The sequence below is a fragment of the Pseudorca crassidens genome, chromosome 1 (genome assembly GCF_039906515.1).
Source record: "Pseudorca crassidens isolate mPseCra1 chromosome 1, mPseCra1.hap1, whole genome shotgun sequence".
Lineage (NCBI taxonomy): Eukaryota > Metazoa > Chordata > Mammalia > Artiodactyla > Delphinidae > Pseudorca > Pseudorca crassidens.
In genome coordinates this window covers 15,070,395-15,087,961 of record NC_090296.1, presented here as the reverse complement: position 1 = coordinate 15,087,961, position 17,567 = coordinate 15,070,395, and the positions used below count along the sequence as shown (strand labels likewise).

Below are 17,567 nucleotides of genomic sequence, written 5' to 3'. Positions count from 1 at the left end.
AGAACAGCCAGTAACTTCATATCCCTTTGGCAAATTAGGAAGCACAGCTCCACTTGCTGGAATTTCTCAGCCAACTGACACTCATCGTACATTAGAATTAAAAACGAAACATGGCCATTTTGAAAGGAATCGTCCTACAGTTATTATATATTTCCATACTACTTTCTTCAAAAAAAAAAAAAAAAAGTTAAATACAGTCCAGCCTGTCTGCTTATCTCACTGCCACCTTCATCAACACTGATTATCCTTCTAAGTCTCGAATCATAAGAACCCGTTCTACCACTCCTAGCTTTGAGACCTTAGGCAAATTACCTCTTTGTGCCTAAGTTTTCTCGAAAATCAGACAACCACGTTAATTAGGAGCGTGGCTACATTAATAACACAAAACCAGCAAGGATCAACTTAAAGTTTAGTGCATGGATTTGGAGAAAGCTCTTTTGTTCTCTGAGATATGTTTTGTTTCTCCCTAACTCCTGGCTATATTCCAGAGAGCTGAATTTGCTGGCTCCGTGAGGCTATCTTGTGTAGATATAAATTCCTTTTGGGGACTTGGAGAACATAACTAAGGCCCTGATGGGGATTGTTACACCAACAACCCAAGCCCAAACCCAAGCGTTCAGTTCCAAAAGGGAGACTTAAAGCCAGCACCCTGGAACAGCAGGGCAGAGATGAATAGAAGACACAGAGAGCACGGAGGCAAGGACAACGGGAGCCTCCTTGAGCCTGGAGAGCGAGGAACAACTTCCTTACTGTTGGCTGTACGCACAGACCAATGCCCCAAACAAGCGAGCTTCGTCTTTGTAAGAAGAAACCTTCAGGGACTTCTCTGGTGGCGCAGTGGTTAAGAATCCACCTGCCAATGAAGGGGACACGGGTTCGAGCCCTGGTCCAGGAAGATCCCACACGCCGCGGAGCAACGAAGCCAGGGTGCCACAACTACTGAGCCTGCGCTCTAGAGCCCGCGAGCCACAACTACTGAGCCCACGTGCCACAACTACTGAAGCCTGTGCGCGCGCCTAGAGCCTGTGCTCCGCAACAAGAGAAGCCCGCGTGCTGCATCAAAGAGTAGCCCCTGCTCACCGCAACCAGAGAAAGCCGGCACGCAGCAACAAAGACCCAAAGCAGCCAAAAATAAATAAATAATTTTTTTTAAAAAAGAAGAAACCTTCAGATGCCCACTTAGGAAACTGAAATATACAGGATGAAATATAAAAGTGAACACCCAAGAGGGGGAAACCAAGCAAAATGGCTGCTCCAGAAGGTCTGTGTAGGAGGAGCTGAGAAGGGGCACAGGGTTGGCCAAGAAGGGGATGGCTGCGGGACTCCACAGATGGCCCACCTGCAAAACAAGCACACGGAATGCTTGCTTGAATGGTTTATGTTGTATGTGAGATGGAGAGTTTGCGGGGCTAGAGCCCCGAGCCACTCCCTGGTTCAGTCTCTGGAGAGGACAATAATGAAGAGATGAAGCAACTCCATTTCAGGCGACTGGTCCATTTTTCTGAAGGATGTAAAGAATTCTCTCAAAGCTCTGCTCACTTGCTTCCACTGAGCTAGGTCTCTAGAGTTCTATCTATAATATTGAAGTTGTACATTATGGGCATCACACAGCTATTTATAAATATTTCAGCTCTCTCTCCTTCACGTACACAGTTATATAACATCTTCCCACCTTGTTGAAGTTAGGTGTGGCCGCATGACTAGCTCTGGCCAATAAAATGTGAGCGGAAGTTGGACGGCTTTAAGAGCCAGCACGTGCTTCACCATTTTCTCCTTTCCCTCAGCCTTGGTGACAGGGAATGTTCCATTGCCTCCACCCGGGACTGAGGTCAAGGACGCCTTGAAGCACATTCCCTAGGCAACCTCAATAGATACGTAGGGTAAGCAAGAAATAAACCTTCATTGTTTTATGCCCCTGAGTTTTGGGGGCCATCTGTTAACCTATCACCTAGTCTACCCTGAGTGATACACACGTACCACTTAGCCACCAGAACATGACCTTCTTCTAAATCAGTAACTGGTTGTGCACCCAGAGAATTCACAGTACTAGGAACCTAGCTGTTTATTACAGACGTAGACACAATTTTTAATTATGAGAAACCAAACTCCTTTCCAAAAGGTAAATTTTAAAACTAAGCTCTCAGGAATTCCCTGGCGGTCCAGTGTTCAGGACTTCGTGCGTTCATTGCCAAGGGCCCAGGTTCAATCCCTGGTCGGGGGAACTAAAATCCTACAAGCCATGTAGCACGGCCAAAAAATTAATTAATTAATTAATTAAAAATTAAAAGAAATTAAATAAAACTAAGCTCTCAAACAATCCCCCAAACCCTCTAACTCCTTTCCTGAGCCCCAGTGTACACGTCCCCAGGTGCAAGGCCAGACATTAAACCTGCTCCAAATACATCATCTACCAGCAGAGGAGAAGGCAATCATCTTAAGAAACTCCACTTTCTAACGTGGAAGATTTCCCGCACGACATTCTTGATCAACACGTGAGTTCATCCTCCCAGACGTCAAGCTGGACTGGCCAAATGGGAACTCCTTTGTGGGCTCTCTTTCCCTGTTGAATCCAGAGTTTTAAAATGCAGTTCCTTGCAAATCTCCTGGTGGTCCAGTGGTTAGAACTCTGTGCTTCCACTGCAGGGGGGGCGGATTCAATCCTTGGTGGAGGAACTAAGATCCCGCACGCCACACGCATGGCCAAAAAATAAAATAAAATAAAATGCAGCTCCTGGAACATCACTATGGGTTGACACCCCCCAGAGTCAGGTTCAACCCAATTTCTCATGCCTCCAAAGGCATATTTTAATTCACCACTTTATTTAATATATAAAACATGAATGAAGACAAAACTTGCAGTACTCTCCTACACTAAAAAAAAATCCACAAAGTTTTTCTACAGCAAACGTATCAAAATAAACGTCTCACACAGTTGCAATGTAGTCCAGGTACACTGGCTAAGTTGCGACCAATGAAATCTTCCCATTTCTAAAGACCAGGACCAAAGACACAGCTTCTGTTATATGAAGCCACTGATTCAATCATTTGGGGTCGGATTTATTGTTTTAGCCATCATTACCTTTTTCACTTATAAATCAGTATCAATCTAGTCATTTTAGTGACCAAAATAACTAGACCATGATCTAATTTCTTAGGTTGTTAAAATGACCAGATCAGAGTCACAGTGGGTGAATCAATAAAATGCCTGGAAATAAATATGGGGGGAAATGTATAGCCACCCCACTGGATGTCAAGGTCGAAAGGCCTCTGCCCACCACCCGTACCCGTGCCTCAAGCCTTGCAATTTATATCTACATTCTGACTTCCCAGGGTGCCGGGGCCAACCTCTAAGAATCTCGATGTGCACGTATTGCAGGACCACTCGGATGTAATAGTCAATTAAATTATTAATGAAAGAACTATGCAAATAAAACATCATGCTCTTTTATGCAGTAATAATTATTATCATAAGCAATGCAAATTGAATAATAAGAATCATCAGGACAGTTCGGTGATAAGCTAACAATTTCTGGCAATCAGACCAAACATCTCTGCTCAAGCTGTTTAATAAAATAAATAGCAGGTTGTTGACATTTTTGTTCAGTTAAACACACACACATCCAGAGACTACTTATGTGTCCCGAGTAGAAGAGCTAAAAAAGAAGTGGAGACTGACTAATACAAAAGTGGAACCACTTACAACGGGGATCATTTAGATATCTCAAGAAATCAATGAATCCTATAAACTGTCCCAGAATCAAATGACATCATTTGCTCATTTATACACACATTGCATACACATATATTTACATATACATCTGCATTACATGAATATGCATATATATACAACATTATAAGAATCTTCTTATAATGTTTCAGGTACTTTCACGTGACGGATAAAGTTAAATGCCATAAGAATACTAGGCTGTCACTATTTAGAAGCATTTACCAAGCACCTAACTTCCTAGCACACAGGCACACACCACTTTGCAAAAAAACAAACCTTTTCCTTCTTTACCTTAGAGGACCCCCGATGCTGGAACCCTCTAGAAATCATGCAGTCTCAAACAGCATTGCCCAATCTTCTACCAGTTCACCGAAGACTGATTCAGAAGAGAAGCTGTCCGTTCACAGACCAAACTAACCACAGAGAAAGTCTATTAAATTCTAATTGGCAAGTCATTTGGACCTTCCAGTAGCAACTACAACCAATTTCCTGCCTCTTTTTGTGCACCTGGAAAAATACGTTTTCTATCTGAGGTAATGATATCCTCTGGTATTCAGAGGAAAAAAGTCAAAGGCAGTGAAGTCTCCTCAGCTTCCAGCAAGAAGAAAGAAATGCTAAAGAGTGAGCTGAACCTACCTGCCGTCAGATGTGTTCATGTCACAAACAAACTCATCTTCTCCTAGGCTGGTTAAAAGTCCAACCATTCAGAGGCCACTTGACTGGGCTTGGGGGTGTGTTACGCCTTTTACAAAAGCGCCTTCCTCATGAGCTGCCATAATAACGAGACCAATTTAGATGCCATTCTCTTTCAAGGGGTATCAACTTCAAAACAGCTCTACCTCTTCAGACTCTGGGAGATGCCCCTGCTCTGAGTTGCAATTATTCCTTTGAACCTAACTCTATCCTAAAAGCCAAAAACCTCTCACCTGAGCTACGTGGCTACCACCACTGATGGAGCTACGAGACCTGAGCACAGTTCTGAGTTTGGGCTCAAAAGACTCGGTCCCTGGTTAACGCCCAAATATCCATTTGGGGAGTTCACATGCATATACCAGAGTGAGAGTAAAATAAACGTGGACACATAAATATGCCCACTACAGGGAAACGGCAACCAGGAGTAACAGTTCACCCTCTGCCTTTGCAGGGGGGATGGGGTCTGCCGATTTCCACCAGGAGACAAAGGTGTGGCTGCGTATTCTTAAGCCGGAGTGCTGTGGCCAGATGTCTGCTCATCGTTTCAAATGCCTTTCTTCTCTCCCCCCTAAAGCAGGAAGAAAGTCTTCATTGATGCTCTGTCTCTAGCGCTTGCTAATCTCCTGTTTAATAAGGAAGACAAGCCCCAGGCTGCGGACCTCCAGTAAACAGTAGTAGAAGCCAGTATGGAGGAGAGAGAGGGAGGCGAGAAGGGAACCAAGGAGAAGGGGCGAGAGAAGCCAAGTCAGGGAGGTTCCCAGATCGTGATTTTGCACCACAATAAAATTTCAAAAATAGTTTCGGAGAGGCGCAGGTTGCCAACTTTTTATTTTTCCAAGTAAAGAATACTGAACTCACTATCTTGAGTTTATTTTTCTCTTTGCCTTGGACTGGGGAAAAGTTCATCTTTGAACACTTATTTGTACATATCTGTTTGCTCCCCGCTCCTCCCCACACCCCATCAACTGTAAACTCAAGCAGCCCCCTCAGAATCTCTCTACCTTCCACACAGGAGGGCCCCTGGTGTCCAGGAACCACTGAAATAGACAGATTGGATCCCGAATCTGAGAATTATTACTTACTTTCTCATTTCACTTCACAGTGTTTCACATTTCCTTATCTTCCTTCAGAGAATTTCTGTGAAACACTTTTTTTCTAAGGTGACATAACTATATGGCCATCTCAAAAAAAAAACAACACAATTTACATCGGATCCAATTCAACCCTTGATAAGAAAGCACTATGCATGCTTTTAATGGAAATGAATTCTAACAAAAGGGTGTATTCACACTTTCAGCCTAGGGGCCTGACCCACCAGGGCCAAGAACACATGTGCAAGGAATGTGAATGCCGTCTTTTGCAGGCAGACAGCAGAAGGAGCAAATGACCAAAGATTTCCATCCATTTATTTTGACACAAACCTACTCTTCCGCCAGCCAAGATGACGGTTCTGAAGGGAACCAACTTGCAGAGTCTGGACCCGAACCAGGGCTTTCAGCAAAAACTAAGGATTTAGACCAGCTTAATTTCTGAATTCTTGTAAAACAAAGACCATATATGTTAAAGTGGCCAGCTCAGGGCCTGTGTGCAAAAATCTCCCTCTTCCCTTGAGACGAGAGCTCTGTATCTGGCCTCTCTCTCCCTGGCAAACAGCTTGCAAAGGGCTTTCAAACATGAAGAACTCTTTGTTGAAAGAGCTCTCATATCTACCTTGTTATCTGCAGTACATAGGAACAACTGACTTAGAAGTCTTTTCAATTCATTCTCATTAAATAAAAGATGGATTTTCATCTCATTTCCAATTATCAGTCAGGAACATACATTCTTTTTTTCTGGCTGCATTGGGTCTTCGTTGCTGCGCTCGGGCTTTCTCTAGTTTCGTTGCGGTGCATGGGCTTATTGCAGTGGCTTCTCCTGTTGTGGAGCACGGGCTCCAGGTGCACGGGCTTCAGTAGTTGTGGCACGTGGGCTCAGTAGTTGTGGCGCACAGGCTTAGTTGCTCCGTGGCATGTGGGATCTTCCCGGACCAGGGCTCAAACCCATGTCCCCTGCATTGGCAGGCGGATTCAAACCACTGTGCCACCCGGGAACATACATTCTTAAGTAATGACAATTATAATCACTTTAAGAGCTGCCATAAAATGAGCGCTTACTGTCTGCCAAGCACTGTGCCAAGTATTTTACTTTTGTTTATTTATTTTTTTATTGATGTGTAGTTGACATACAACATTATGTTAGTTTCAGGTGTACAACATAGTGATCCCACAATCGAATACATTATGAAAGGATTACCACGACAAGTAAAACCATCTGTTCCCATGCAAAATTATTACAGTACTATTGACTCTATTCCTTATGCTGTACTTTACATTCCCAGGACTTATTGATTTTAGAGCTGGAAGTCTGCATCTCTTAATCCCCTTCACCCAACCCTCCTCCCCCTGTGCCAAACATTTTATAAGAATTATTTTATTTAATTCTCACGCCAACTCTATAAGTTAAATATCATTATCCCCCTTTTACAGATGGGGAAATGGAGGCTCAGATACCTTCCATTATTTTCTAGGAATACACAGCTCAGAAATCACACCCCAAGTCATTCAGCTGGAAAGAGGAGGGACAGGAATCTGAAACTCTGGCTGATATGCTAAGCCTAACATCCTCTGCCTCTCCCTGGCACCCTTGGGTCACTCACTACAAGCAGCCCTGCCAGAAGCCACAGCCTTTACAGTGCATGCACTTTAACTAGCACCGCTAAAAACGCAGGCCATCCCGTCTTTCCTAGAAGCCAGCGTTGTTTTCACTCTGCTTTCAAGTCCTGTTGAGGCTTTATGCCTGCTCTCTCAGGCCTTGGACCACCACAGCAGTCATTCAGTCCCATCAGACAAAGCCATTTCTCTCAGGAGAGCTGGTGTCATTCCACAATGGTTTATGAGGGACCAAAACTCTGATCTTGTTTTAAATAAAGCAAGCCCTCCAAAGTTCACAAATCTCTTTCATCTGCTTTAGTTTGTGATGACAACGAGACGAACGTTAGTGGGGAAGCTGTCCCCTCCCCCACCAATGTCTCGCTTTGTGACCTTCCTTGGAGGTTCTGCGGCCCCTCAGTTTCTCTACATACAGAAGACAAACTCTTACCTTCTTCACAAAAATGAGTGTGGCGACCAAGTGAGATAGTAAAAATACTTGGAGAAACAAAAAATTAAATGCCGTCTACAACCAAGGTGTTAATGTCATATCTTTTCCAAATAGTACAGGTTCTGGCAAATTCCACTGGGCATTTATGTACAAGGCCAAAGCACAGATCCAGAAACTCTCTCTGTTACATATATGGGGATTTCCATGTAATGAAATGTTTCTGGGAAACACCTTAGAGCCATAAGCAAACGTGCTAAGCGGGCAGCCATAGGAAAACTCCCCATAGGTCTATGAATCAGTCCCTGGGAGAGTTTTCTCTTTTGTTTATTAACATTTGGGCCCCATGTATGACTCCAGCATAACTTCCCTTGGCATTAAAGTAACCGGGAACTGAGATTAATTGCCCGATTTTTAACTACATTTGGCCTCTTAGCACTTCATGTTGTAAGTACCCTGCCTCTCAAGGCACGCTGACAACAAGTGATCTGTCGTCGGCTATTCTGAAAGGCTTTGGTGTCTGCACAGTTATGATCACTAAAATAAAGGGTTCTAGCCTTCTAAGAATCTAACACACACACTCTTTGTATGGCTTTACAAATGCCTCAACTAATGAGACCATCACAGGAACACATATTGAATTGAGTTTCTCGACTATTTACACACCCCCTAACCTGTCCAGCTGCCTCTGCCTCTTCTGGCCTCAGACTCCATTTTGAACATGGATTTCTGTTGTCCTTTCTGGAGTCTCTTATTTTCTCCACTGTATTCATTCAGAGGGGGGGAAAAAAAGACCTCATAAATGTCATTTCATATTCCAAGCAATTTGCTATAGGCAACTACACCATTACGTTGTACAAATAAATTTACATAAATCATTATTAGAATGTTTTATCTTAGCAAGATTATTTGGTTCCCAGAGCACACATTAAATGCATGCTTAAAGCAGAATATTTAAAAGTTATTCCTATATTGTTTATGAGATGGGATTAGAAATTTCCATCTAATTTTTCTTTCATAATGGAATTCCTTTAGTTTTCTTTGTACATCTAGAAACCACATGTATAATTGTCTGGGGGGTTTCTTGAAGCAAGCATTGCAATAGGTGCTTCTGATACATTTGGTCCATTTTTCAGAGACTATTCCCTTTGATTCCATGGGGTCAGTTCTGAACAGTGATTAGGAAGGCCAGGAACCAGGGAAATTAAAACCATCTCCTGAGTAGATGGGTTTTTGTCTGATATAATTCTTCAAGCAAACTGGTCGTTGGTTCTGGTTTGGCTTTTTTTTTTTTTTTTTTTTAATAAACAAACTTGTAAACAAACTTCCTGAAAATGGAGCTCAGTTTCTACTCACTGTTTAAGTTGGGAAGATGCCTGTTTGGATCAACTGCACAGCACATGGCAAGTCTTCACCGGCTGGAGTTCTACTCCACCCTAGATCTCAAAATAAAATCTTTTCTCCCTATATATAAAGGTGGTGCCCATTTTTAAAACGAGCTGCAGTTGTCAACATTAAGGAAGCAGGCAGAAAGGGACCAAGTGAAAGTCAGGAGCAGCGCTTGCCACCCTGAACCTGTTAACTGCTGGCTCCGGAGAACCCCTTCATGATTCCATGACTTGTCTTCTCATCGGGGTCAAAAAAGGCTGGACTCACCACTCAGAGCTGTACCCTTCTCCCCGTGTGCGGTCTGGGAACAGACTCCCAAGCCAGTGTCAGGGAAGGGGGGCCCCACGTGGTCAAGGGCACAATCCTCGTAAAGGATGAGTGAGGCAGTCACGTGCAAGAGCTGGAAAGAGCAAGAAAAAGCTGGGTTCAAAGCAAGCTGGTGCCACTCTCTAGCTGTGACCACAATTTAAACCTTTCTGCATCTGTTACCTCATCTTAAAATGACATTACTTGTACCTACTTCACAAGTTTGTTTGGGGAATTAAATGAAAAGAAGGCAGGCAGAAGCTGAGGACAGTGTGACCTCTGGAAGAGGCTCAATAAACAGTAGCTAACATTAATCTTCAAGGATGACCAGTGGGGTGAAGCTGGGGTGAGCATGTCATGTATTGTCCATACCAGCATATTTCCAGGTGTGAAAGGAAGGGCTGTATTATAATTCTGTTGGGTCAACTGGCAAATGCTAGGATGCTTCCAGGCACACTGGGGCACGTGTGACTATCCCAACTCCAGCCCATCACCATTCAAAACCCGGTAAAGAAGTTAGGTAACGATTATATCTTACATATTTTACAACTCGTTATACCTTTTAGAGATCTTTCATACATCTTTTTAAGCCTTTCATAAACTGTGTGAAAAAATGTAGGTCTGGGTTCATTACCCTTTAATCATGAGCAGACAAAAGCACAGATAAAAGTTTGGGCTTTCCCACAGTGCTACAGTGTTGCAGGGGCAGTGGGAACCCCAAACGTACCTCACGCTGCTCCCTACTTCCTACCCTCCCAGCAACGAGACAGGGTCATGTGACTAGTTCTGGCCAATGGACTGTGGATGTGGAATTGGTCTGAGTCACTTCTGATCTAAGGCACCTAAGAATGGGTGTGTGTTCTCAACTCTTTTTCACATATTGAAGCAACCAGGAAGCCACAGTTTGAGACGCAGGTGTCACAGGATGGGGGAGGCAGCAAAGCCACACTCGTGCAATCCAACTCTGGGTGAGTGAGAAATACACTTTTATTGCACTAAACCCTGAGATTTGGAGTGTACTTTTTACCCTAGTATCCCACAGCCTGCCCTGGCTCAGCTAGCTAATACGATTAGAACCCGCATCTCCAACTTGCACCAGTTTTCACTCAACAGTATCAAAAATCCCCACCAGACTGGGAAAATGCTGCGAAGATTAAATGCCATAGCTTACTCATGGCAAACCTTCAATGCTTACTTGATTTAAAACAAAATGCTTTCTTGGTTTAAAACAAAATAGTTCACACCCAGTGCCAAGTAAAAAGAAGAAAGTTCCAAAATGCAGGCTATATTTTAATTTGGTGCTGATTTGTTCCAACATTTACGTTAACCTGAGAAGCCTGGATGCCTCCTTTTAAAGACGACCCTAATAATTAGATTCCTGAAATGAAATAGCCTCAGTGTCATATCTAGCTTTAACTGAAAGTTAAATAGATGAACAGAAAAATCCAACTAGACTAGGACCAATTCTCTATCTCAATCTAGAAAATGCCTCTCTTCCTCTCTTGCTTATTTAAATCCCACTCATCCTTCAATCCTATTTTCTTTATGAGGGAAAAAGTTCCACACCTCAAATTTTGCAAACACTTGTGTCAATCAATTGCCTAGGCCAAAGGATAGCACCTTTTTTTCTATAAAGGGTCAGAAAGCAAATACTTTATGGTTTCTGACGCACCTATTCAACTCTGCCCTTGTAGCGCAAAAGCTGGTATAGACAATCTGGAAATAAATAAACATGACTATGTTCCAGTAAAACTTAATTTAGGGACATTGAAATCTGAATTCTATATCATCTCTACGAGGCAAAATATACTATTCTTCTTTTAATTTTTTCCAGTCATTTTAAAATGTGAAAACCATCTCAGCTTGTCCACCCCAGACAAGCAGTGGGCCACGCCTGGCCGGCGGGCCATACCTGACCCACCCCAGGCTTAGAAGAGGCAGGGCAACGACAGATTAGGCAGTCGCTTGTGTGGGAGGGGAACACGAATACTGTTATTCTAGTTCTTCCACTTCCTGGTGGCTGGTGATCCAGGGCTCTGACTCCAGGAAGGCCTGAGCTCCTGGATGAGCCAGGCCTCAGTTCCAGAAGCACTGGTGCACGCTAAGGAAGGTGGTGTGTGGCCACGCAGACCTGACGGGCTGGGCGGGGGCCTCGGCCGGCGACCCTCACCAGCACCCTCAAGACCCAGGGCAGGAACGCCGCCACTGCTTTATCCAAAAGCGCTAGGTGTGGGCAGGATTTGCTGGGCCATTGCAAGATGAATCAGCACACTGGGCTCCCATCCCTGACTACGGCCCCAGCTTCAGCCTTGAGGCCCTCCCTGAATTCTGGTTTTCAGAACTCGTGATACACTCTTGGCATCAACGTACAAACTCACGTTCCTGGCTTCTTCTTCCTACCCTTCCATTCCACTTCTCAGCTCAGAATCACCCATTGTGAATCACCAGGTACTGACCTCACACAGCACCTGGTTCATCCCGGGGCCCTGTCAAGCCACACCCGCCAGGCAGAGTGCAGAGGGGAGGGGGGCAGGTATGTGAGGATAAACAATCAGGTAGAGAGGCAGAGGCCAGGTATGGGCAAGCCCAAGGAAGCAGAAGGCCAGCCAGGTAGCCAAGCCAGGGCTGGGGCACCACAGACTAGGGTCCCCTGAAGGAAGCCGTCAGCCAAGGTGACTCTGTAACAGAGCAGGGAGCGTGTCCCCAGGGGAACCTTAAGGGACCCAGGCCCTGAGGAGGAGCCTGGCTCTGGCTGGGATAGAAGAGGCTCGGGGTCCTCCAAGCCCTGTGTGGTCCTCACTGGCTAGGCTCATGGCAGGCTCGTTCCCGCCTTCCGGGCCAGACCAGGCTGCTTCTCTTCCCTCTTGGCTGTGACCAAGCCCGCCTTCAGCCCTCCCTCTTCCATGAACTCTCCGATTATTTCAATCCCAATCCTCAAGGTCTCTTAATTCCCTGAACCAGAGAGCTACCATAGTGCACGGCTCCGGCCGGAAGCTGAGCGCCATCTGCCATTTTCTTATGAGTGAGTCGTGGCTCCTTTGCTAAGGTCTGAGCTGCATGAGGATGTATCTTATGTTTTTATACGTCTTATAGTTTTTTATCCCCATCTGCCCTGAGAACACATAACAGATACTCAATGATACTTATTAAACTCAATTAAAAGGTCCAACATTAGAAAGATTAATACAATTCAAAAGAAATATAGGGGCTTCCTTGGTGGCGCAGTGGTTGAGAGTCCGCCTGCCAATGCAGGAGACACGGGTTCGATCCCTGGTCCGGGAGGATCCCGCATGCCGCGGAGCAACTAAGCCCGTGCGCCACAATTACTGAGCCTGTGCCCTAGAGCCTTCGAACCACAGCTACTGAAGCCTGCGCGCCTAGAGCCCGTGCTCCACAACAACAGAAGCCACCGCAATGAGAACCCGCGCACAGCAACGAAGACCCAACACAGCCATAAATTAATAAATAAATAAATTTATAAAAAGAAATACAGTATTATGGGAAAGAAAATGACTTAGAGAAACTAGGTACGGCAGAGGCTAGTTTCTATACAAAAATTCCCAGCAATGTGCCTGTTGCTTTGTGTCTATGACACACACCAAAATTTTAAATAAAGATGTGACTCATTATCTTAATGCCTAAATTCATTGACCACATTGTCAGTCTGATCAGCTGTATAAATTGATCATTAAGAAGACGCGGGGAAAAAAAAAGAAAAATAAGACGCGGAGGGGGCTTCCCTGGTGGCGCAGTGGTTGAGAGTCCCCCTGCCGATGCAGGAGACACAGGTTCGTGCCCGGTCCGGGAAGATCCCACATGCCGCGGAGCGGCTGGGCCCGTGAGCCATGGCCGCTGAGCCTGCGTCCGGAGCCTGTGCTCTGCAACGGGAGATGCCACAACAGTGAGAGGCCCGCGAACCGCAAAAAAAAAAAAACGCGGAGGAAGAGGGGGAGGATTTCAATTGCTGGAGAAACAATCAATTTGGCATTTGCATTTAAATATAGCTTTGGTATTTCATTTATTCAGTGCAATCTCCATGAGGTGTAAGCCAGCTGGGGAAGGCAAAGCTTGGTTACCTGAGTCAGAATGGGTCCAGGAAACCGAGGTCAGCATTGCTCCAGTCACAGAAAGGACAGAGAGGCCTCCATGATCACGAGAACGCTGGTCTTCTAGGAGATGATGCGTCTAGTGGCTGGTGGAGAGGAGCAGAAGGACGACGGGATTAGAGCAGAGGAGGAGAGAGAACCCTCTCAACCACGGTGGATGTCACCTCTGGCCTGACTCTCTAAAACATGACATACTTCAGCGGAAAAGTCAATTGCAACGGTACCTCTTTATTTCTTGGCAAGTTATTGAAGCACTGGGTCTTTCGTGATGGAGTGTTCTTGAAACTGCCTCATGGGGCATAAAAGGACCCAGAGATTTGAAAATACATGCCATAGATATCATGAGATTATCTTATTTTACTCTAGCTGCCATTGAGACATTTGTGAGATCATTTTACTTTACTTCAGCTGCCACTGAAACACTTGTCTATATAAAGGAAAAACATCAGAGCACCAGCAAGCCTCCAAGGCCGGCCTTCCACCATGAGAACCAGCCTTGATCCTCCGGGTAGACCAGGTATACAGGCTGCAAAGTCAATGACTCCCTAGTCTGTTGTTGTAAAATAAAATTACCCTGGCTCTATTCCTGGAGAAAAAGATGCCATCAAGCTAAAGCTCACTAAATGGGCTACAGGTTTGGAGAACACGGTTAACCTATAATCTTACAAAATAGAAAAGTTGGTACACGGGATAGACGGCATCATAATTTCTAATGGAAGATATTTTTTTGACCTACACATCAAGGAAGACACAGCAGTAGGCTCTCTAATGAAAAGAATGGTGTGAGCCTATGAGCTTTAGTGTGAGAATGTTAGGAAACAAATTCATTCTATCAGTGGTTCTCAAACTGTGGTCCCTGGAAGGGCAGCATCGGTATCACCTGAGAATTTGTTGGAAATGCAGATTCTTGGCCCAACCCCAAGATCTACTAAATCTGAATATTTGGAGGTGGGGCTCAGGGATCTGTTTTAACAAGCCCTCCAAGTGATACTGATACATCTTAAATCATTAATTTATCCACCCATCCAAAGACATTGAGTCCATTGTTAAAAAATAAAATTACCCTACTCTACTGCATGTTAAGGTTCAATTAAGGGCCAAGTATTGGGCTAGGGACTGGGGAGGGAAGAAGGGTCAGAGAGAGAAGATGATGAAATCCCTGCCCTTGAGAAATGTATTGTCCTCTATGGGAGATAAAACAGGTATACAGGCAACTCAAATACAGACCGTGTTATTTTCTCTAACAAAGAGTTAGAAGTTTTCAAAGGAGACATTTGTTTCTGATTGGTGTGGGGAGGCAGGTAAGGGAAAGCATCAAGACAATCGTAATGGGACTTGAGATCTGCACAGGATTTTGACAGGCGGGAATAGGGAAAAGCTGAAGCAAAGGCCCAGAGGTGAGAAAGCATGAGGGCTATTCAGGTACATGGAGGAACCAGGTCTGGCTGATACGTGAGAAACTTGGAGGTGATCTCGGTGAGACAAGGTTACTGCCAAGCACAGACACGTAAATGCTAGGGGCCCGTTGCTTCTCTTTCTTGTATGAAGACTACTTAGCAGCACCTATGGCTTATGTTTAGAAACTGACGTCTGATAAACCAGGTGATTTAATAATTTCTAAGTCTAGTCTGCTTTTCTGTACGTTTTGAACTGCTTTTTCTAGAGGGGAGCACCTCAGCTGCTTCAAGGATTAACTGCTGAAGGTTTGCCCTGGAGGAAGACACAAAAGAAAATTTCAAAGCAGGCATCTGGATGTCACAGTAGCCTCGGGCCATTCTGCAAAGGGGCAAAATGTTACCACACCTAAAAAGCCCCTGAAGGCACTGATGGTTTTAGCTTTATAAAATAACTCAAGTGGAGAGGGGTGTGCCTCAGTCAAAAGGAAGAGTTAAACCAGGGACTGGGAGAAATGGGTGTAGGGATCAAAGGGTACAGACTTCCAGTTATAAAGTAAGTCGTGGAGATACAGGATGACTATAGTTAATAAGACCGTATTGCATATTTGAAAGTTGCCAAGAGAGTAGATCTTAAAAGTTCTCATCACAAGAAAAAAAATTTTTTTGTAACTATGTAAGGTGGCGGATGTCAACTCGACTTATTGAGGTAATCATTTTGCAACGTATACAAATATTGAATCATTGTGGTACACCTGAAACTAATAAAGTTTTATGTCAATCATACCTCAATTAAAAAAATTAAAACATGCCCTAAAAAAGTTAAACTAATACTCAACACTTCTCATTAGAGAAAAAACTACTTTTCATGATCAAGAAGGTATGGCTTTTGCTTCTAGAAAACTGACAGAAATAGAAGGTTTTATTTCCTGGTGCTGCTAGATGAATGATGAAAAACTGAAAATGTTTTTGATGTCATGCAAGGCTCTGATGGAAATGAAGCTGGATTCCCAATCCGTTGTTCATCCCAGTTCTGCCATTTAGCCATCTGTGTCATTAAGGGCAAGACACTCAACTTCCTAAACCTCACTTTTTCATCCATCAAGAATTAGAGGGCTTCCCTCGTAGCGCAGTGGTTGACAGTCCGCCTGCCGATGCAGGGGACATGGGTTCGTGCTCCGGTCCGGGAAGATCCCACATGCCGCGGAGCAGCTGGGCCCGTGAGCCATGGCCGCTGAGCCTGCGCGTCCGGAGCCTGTGCTCCGCAACGGGAGAGGCCACAACAGTGAGAGGCCCGCGTACCGCAAAAAAAAAAAAGAATTAGAGACACTGACATGTCCCACCTTTGAAATTTAAATAAGAAAACAGACAAGAAGTTGCTCTGAAAGTTATAAGGTGCAATATTACACAGGGGTATATTTTTATTGTATATATAATTATACTATCCTACTCACTGAGACATTTGGGTACTAATCAATACTTGTTACTGTATTGGCCTTTGAAAATATAAAAGTAAAATGTTTCTTATGCCCAGACTCTCCTTTTAAATATTTGCAGATAGAGCAGTTCTAAGGCACAAACTTGGCACCAACCAAACCGTCCTCCCAAAACACATTTCAAGGTAAATTTTTTACTTCTAATTTTTTTTTTTTAACTTTTATTCCTCTGACCTCGCTAGAGCATCCAGATATCTTTCAGCAGCTCCTGGTGAGCACGACTCAGTCTGCAGCAACACAGACATATGATGGCGATAATTTATCATCTCTGCAGTAGTTTAGTCCCAGATGGACCATTTACTAATTTATTTCCATATGTAACTGGCAGAAAGATTAATCAGGCTTCCAACTCAGAAACCTGAATTGTGTTTCATTCCCTGAACAGGCTAACTCTGGACCAGAAGAAGTACACCGTTTACATAGAAAACCAAGAGTTTCTCTTAAAAAGCCTGTTGACCTTAGACACAGGCCTTTAAACACACACACACACACACATACACACACACACACACACACACACACACACAAGGCCTGCTCCTTATGTCAACTTGGAGGGTTGGTTCTTTCTTTATATACTAATGGACTTCCCATAGGAGCTGTGTCTGATAGAACTGCAGGCAGAAGTAATGCCAAATCAGGCCCAGTTGCAGCTACAGTCCCCTCCCTGTGTGCAAGCACGGGGTCTTGTATTTCTGAAACTGAACAGATCTTTTTGCCATGGTGCTACACCCAGCTGGACAGCTGTGCAGTGCCCAGGCACTGGAAACTATGTGCTTTCTTTTTTCCACTCTTTTTAAGGGTCTGAACTTGACTGAATCCAGCAGCTGCCGTAGCTTTAGCAAGGCGATGGCTAATGAACTGTTAGCATTGCTCTCAGTCCCCCTGAGTTCAACTCTCAGTTCTCTTTTGTTTTTAATTCTATCTCAGTGATATCAGCCTCGAGCAAAGAGTTAATGGAATTATTGTTGGATGACGGTGTGTATAGACAGAAGGCCAGCCAATCCCAAAGCGGGGCAGAAAGGAAATTGACTGGTTATATCTTCAGTGGAACCCAAGGCCACAGCCAGGAAGGCTCAGGAGGCAGGACCACGTAGAGATATTACCGGCTGGATCCACACACGTGGGTCACTAAACAACCACGTGGCTTTGGAAAAGTCACTTACCGGTTCAAGCTCACAATTCTCTCCTCTGTAATATGATTTTAGCTCCCTAAAGTTCCTTCTGGCTCTAAAATCTTTGATTCCATGAAGATGAAAAGAATATCAGCCATTCACCTGGCTTCCGTGTTTAGATGATGCCAAACAGCCAGAAGTTTGGAAGC

At 44.3% G+C, this 17,567-nt stretch overlaps 1 protein-coding gene across 7 annotated transcripts in view; it reads right to left on the bottom strand.

The window, feature by feature from the left end:
- Positions 1-17,567, bottom strand: part of FOXN3 (forkhead box N3) — a 405,900-nt gene that overhangs the window by 287,034 nt on the left and 101,299 nt on the right. For all 7 annotated transcript variants that reach the window (XM_067728219.1, XM_067728275.1, XM_067728258.1 and 4 more), the window contains one exon: positions 13,327-13,442. The gene's annotated coding sequence lies outside the window, so the exon portion shown is untranslated. The remainder of the gene's footprint in view (positions 1-13,326; positions 13,443-17,567) is intronic.